Source organism: Lepisosteus oculatus, chromosome 4 (assembly GCF_040954835.1).
Source record: "Lepisosteus oculatus isolate fLepOcu1 chromosome 4, fLepOcu1.hap2, whole genome shotgun sequence".
Classification (NCBI taxonomy): domain Eukaryota; kingdom Metazoa; phylum Chordata; class Actinopteri; order Semionotiformes; family Lepisosteidae; genus Lepisosteus; species Lepisosteus oculatus.
This window is the reverse complement of record NC_090699.1, coordinates 16,115,346-16,121,266: the sequence shown is the minus strand read 5'-3', so window position 1 is coordinate 16,121,266 and position 5,921 is coordinate 16,115,346.

Below are 5,921 nucleotides of genomic sequence, written 5' to 3'. Positions count from 1 at the left end.
TTAATCCCAGACACACACTGAACACAGAGATACAGACACTGTTAGTCACAGACACACACTGGAACACAGAGGTACAGACACTGTTAATCACAGACACACACTGAACACAGAGATACAGACACTGTTAGTCACAGACACACACTGGAACACAGAGGTACAGACACTGTTAATCACAGACACACACTGAACACAGAGATACAGACACTGTTAGTCACAGACACACACTGAACACAGAGATACAGACACTGTTAATCATAGACACACACTGGAACACAGAGATACAGACACTGTTAGTCACAGACACACACTGAACACAGAGATACAGACACTGTTAGTCACAGACACACACTGGAACACAGAGATACAGACACTGTTAGTCACAGACACACACTGGAACACAGAGATACAGACACTGTTAGTCACAGACACACACTGAACACAGAGATACAGACACTGTTAATCACAGACACACACTGAAACACAGAGATACAGACACTGTTAGTCACAGACACACACTGAACACAGAGATACAGACACCGTTAGTCACAGACACACACTGGAAGACAGAGATACAGACTTTGGGCTCCACACTGGGAAATGTCACTGATGGTGAAAGTCTGTACATGTGAACATAGCTGAGTTTCGGCTGCGTCTCACAATATCTGTGAAGATGAGAGAGGAAATGTAAAGTTACAGTTTCTCAGAACACTGAAAGACGCGTTTATACGCTTCAGACAAGAACCTCCGTCTGCCTTCTAGTAGGACACTTGTATGTGTGTTTTTAGCTGGGCATTGTAGTGTTGAGTTCAACAGGTGCTTTTTTATTGGAGAGTAGTAATGAAAACACTACAAATTCAAAGTACAGTCAATTTCAATTAATAGGTTTTTATTTGGTTCTTTTAAAATTTTTAAGGGGGTGACTATTACAGTAATACGTTCTTTTGAAGCAACAGTATCTTAACACTTTGGTGTTTGGAGGTTATGTACAGCATAACACATGAGGCTTTATCCACATTCTGAATTTCTTGAAAAGTGCTTTTAAATAAAATTGTCATCATTTGTGAAAGATGTGTCTTTTACTGATGAGTAAGAGTACAGCTTCATCTTCATTCAGCCCGAATCAATCACTCTTCTTGGAAAAGATGATAATTTGTAGTCTGGATATTTTGCAGGTGAATGGAGACGATGTGTTTGGTTGTACAGTATGTAGCAGACAGTCACTGCAGTGCCGTCACTAGTTCTCAGAAGGGTACAGGTCAGGACAGTTAGACACAGCAAACTCCAGCTCAGGACCTTGAGATCACCAATGACACTACTTGCTACTTTCAAACCACTGGATACTCACCCAGGAGGAACTTGACTGCAAAGAGATTTCACATGAGTCTAGTGTACAAAACATAACATTTAATGTTCCACACAGTCCTGTTTAGCAATGTCAACATAAAAAACATCATAACAATATGGAACATTAATTTTCTTCATTACATTTGCTGCAAATATTCTATACATAAGTTATACTATATATCCCTTTACAAAAACTAAATATAGCATTTATATATACTACTGTATATACTGTATCTACTATAAAAAATGAAAAGGCATTCTGAATGTGACCTTTTTTAAATACTATAGAAATTCAATATTCAGAAAATTAAACATGTATTAATTACTTACCCTGTGAGATACATGTCTCCTCCTCTGTAAGAAACAGACCCCCAGTAACACTAATACAGAATCCAGCACTGATGCTCTTTTATAGTCACACCGATATAATTCAGATTCCCTCAGTGTCAGAAACAGACAAGAGACATAAGGAGACAAGACTGTCACACTGACACAGATTCCTGTAATAAGACTGGCTTTTAAAGAGTCGTACTAATATCAGACCTGTCAGATTCCTAGTGGAGTCAGTAATCCAGATATAGGCTCCACCGCGGGCAGAGTCACACTAAATAGAAGTTCTTAACAGCAGTTTGGGAGAGATGACAATTTCACTCAGCTGTTTTAAATCACAATCATAACCGCCTTTCACTATATATATATCTCTTGAATACACCTCTTCTTGATTTTTGTTGCATTATTTCATTCCTTACATGTTCCAAAATGACAAAGAAGGAAAGAGAAGACAAGTGGGGAACAACAGAGAAATATATTATACGTCTTGCAATTGCTTCACACATTATTTGTTTGTACATGGATCCTTCTCCAAACTACAAAAAACAGAAAGAAAAACACTCTATCAGGTATCTACAATATCTGTTAGCTTCAGGCCGCCTATCACTGGCTCTGTCAACTGGCATCCTACAGCTCTTAATGTCTGCCTGGCCCAACGCCTTGGTGCTTTCTGTCCTGGGTTCCTCCTTTTGGTCAAGTTTTCTCTTCAAAAAGAATCTGGATTCTCCACTGAACAACTCGTCACTTGTTTCAATTTACTGCAGCCTTCTTAGTAGCTCTTCAAGGTGTATTCTTTAACACTGAAGATGAAGATGTCCCTGGTCTTTAGAAGCTCCAATCCAAGCCAATTCTGCTGTTCTGAAGTAGGCAGTCCTGCAGATTGGTACACTGATCCACAGACTCCACCAAACACTTGTACTGTCCACGATCAGAGAGACTCATGTTTGTGAGTTTTAGAGACATGTTGCCTCTGGGGAGCTCCTGCAGGAACAGCTCAGCTCTGTCCCTGTAGGCTGGGTTCTGTGTGTCAGAGTTATACTTCCGGTTTTCGTATAAGCATACAGGGGCACTGTAATCCCCTCGAAACCATCCTGAGGACTCAGCCTGGACAACCATGTAACGGCCAGTGTGTCCGAGTGCCAGAACTTTCCTTTGTTCTAAGAGTCTAGAGCGGAGGTTGCCAGATAGTAACCAGAGGATCCACCCAAGGTTAGCACCAGCAGCAAGCCTCGTGAACAGGTCGGAACTGTGGACAGCTGAATCACTATTCAGAACTAGTGTTTCATCAGGAACGAACCGGTCCTCTTCCTGACCTGCTGGGACCCACAGTCATCTTTTCTCCTGTGCACAAACTTCGCTAGTTAAAGCCAACACTAACTAGCTGGTCTTCAGAGAGCAGCGCAGCAGGAGTCTCCACCAAGCCGCAACAGCACAGCCTGGCACCGAGCCAGAGAGCGCAGATTGGACAGCAACAAGCCTGCAACTGCTTCTTTGTGCCTGCAGGAGATCTGAATCCCCAGAGACTGGATGAGTATTCAACTTCACTGCATTACTGCTCGAGAATTCAACTGTTATCCCAACCAGTTGATATCAATTTAATTCCTAAGAGTTATGTACTTGTTTTGAGTATCTAATGTAGAAGTTGTAACCAAGTTCAGTTATGAAACTGACATGGTCCTGATGAGGAGTCTCTCTGTAGTGAACCATGTTCTGTTTCCCCACAAAGTGTCCAGAGATGATGAGGATCAGGTGTGGAAAATGGAGCCCCTCTCCTCTTCTCCTCAGGCTGCCTTTTTGGTCCTTTTTGGTAATGGTCCTATTACTGTGTTCTACTGCTCCTGGACTCTGAGCTTAATAAGCAACGTGAAATCCTTTTTACCCCCAACAACTGCATGGCTTATTTCTTTATTTTCCCTGTAAAATGTGAACTCTGAGCTGAATCTGTCTGATACTATTCCCCATCATGGAAACATTTCAGTAGCCAAAGCCTTGGAGGTCTTTGCTCATCCTGCATCATTAACTGTTTTCAGGCTGGTGTTGTTCACTCAGCAGTTGTACTGTAGTGTAGCACCACATTCTGACAGCTCAAAAAGTCTTCAACAGCCTTTACCAGTCATGGCCTCCTAATAACCCCCCTCTCTGAACTGGCTTCATCACTCTGCTCTCCTCCCCACTGAGAGCTGGTGTGTGTGAGCAGACTGGAGCATCATCCAGGTGGGGCTGCACACTGGTGGTGGTGGAGGGGATCCCCATTACCTGTAAAGAGCTTTGAGTGGAGTGTCCAGAAAAGTGCTATGTGAGGAGTTATTAAAAATAGCAAATAATCTGAATAATATAATCATATTACTAATACGTTCAGGTGGGTAGCTGCGTCAGCATGCGTAGGCTGCAAAGGAACAAGTAATAGGTTTATTCCATGCTAAAAAAAAGAAGAAAGAGAACACAAAGTTTCGGCCGTGGAGCCTTCTTCAGGTGTGAGGTTCCTCACACCTGAAGAAGGCTCCACGGCCGAAACGTTGTGTTCTCTTTCTTCTTTTTTTCAGCATGGAATAAACCTATTACTTGTTCATATTACTAATAATATAATACTATGATTATAATAAAATTATTAAATAATTCCATATAATTTCAGGTTTGGAATTTGTTGCAAGTTTGTCTCTAATACTTTAACTTGTTTTAATATCTGCAGTCTTTGCATTTCTTGTTTTTTTTCTTACAGGTAGTATTCAAAATAATAAATCCTCACGTATGTTTTAAAATACAGGTATTCCCAAAGCCAGTTCAGAGATGGTGTGTATTTCTATTTCAAGAAAAAAACTGTTTTTCATTGCTAAATATTATTATAAAGTCTTTATCAATTAATACATTTTAATTGCCAAGAAAAAAAATAGAATATATCATGGACTTTTACTGGACAATTACTATTGTTTGTCTATTACCAAATGATTGTCCCCTGCAATCGGTAGAAGAACTGAGGGCCACGAAGATGAGAATTGAAGGAGGCTTTGATACTTTTAGAAAAAATAAACATGAATTATATCTAATTCCTTAACATTTACTTTTGCCCTCCTTCCTACTCATCCCCCTTGTGAATCCTGTAGTGTATCTATTAAATGGCTAAGAATCTTTTTGTGTTTGCAAATGAGAATCTGGTCTGTGAGGTACAAAAAGGTGAGAATATCTGTCCCACCCATTATCTCTGAAGTTCATTTGCTTCACTGTCATCTAAGTGTAATTCCTGCTTTTAAAGCAAAGTCATAAATGGAGCTTATAACAAACGTTCAGGCAGGATGACAACAACCAAGTTCAATCAGCCTCCGCTGTCAGTAATTAGCAATCACTCCTGATAATCCATTCTTCTTCCAGACTCTAGAAATACCTACGAGATCCCGATCTCTCTCTCTTGCATCCCACCTCCCCCTCTGCAGCTGCCCCTTGGTCACCCTGCATGGGGGTCCTGGTCTCCTTGTCCTCTGGCCGGGAGGTCAGCCCTCAGTCAAGCGGGTTAAGTCACAATTTAGCTCCATGACCCCTTCATCTTGGGTGGTGTCATTCCTAGTGAATTCATTTTGGCTGGAGCAGAGAGATTTTATTTCATTTGATCAAGGAATGAGTCCCTTGACATGCCATAAGGTAATCCTTTAAATGTTCTTACAAACACATGTTACAGTCACATTGTGGTGTCAGAGCTTGAACTTGAACTTTATTGCCATATGTAACCGGTACATGTACTGGTACAATGGGATTCTTACTTACAGAAAGTCTCTCGATTGTTAAAACAAGTGTGCTTCAGTAAGTCTGCTTTCGGTTTTCCTGTGGCTAGGCGGTAGCATCATTGGTACACCTCACTGTAGCTTGAATTTCCCTAAAGTCAAATTTCACGTACCATCATCTATTTCCTGACGTGTTTGAGGTAGCAGGTCAGGTGTAACTCTTGTATGCATGTCTTCCAAAGACATTACTGATTTTAATTTGGACCATAGTCATTTCTTCTAAAAGAATTAAACAAAAAAAGTAAAAAACAGAAATAAATACAGTCAAATAAAGTTGATTTCTTTACCCAAAGGGATGTGGAGGTGTGGAACAACTTGTCCAGACTTGTTGCTGAAGTCGATACCCTGGTTATTTTCAAGAATAATTCATAGATCAAATAACTAAGTCTGTTACATTCGGTGTCCAGTGGCGTTAGAGCACAAGTTTCTGGAAAATGTTTAAGTTTTGGGAATGAGTTTTGGAATTAAGAGAGT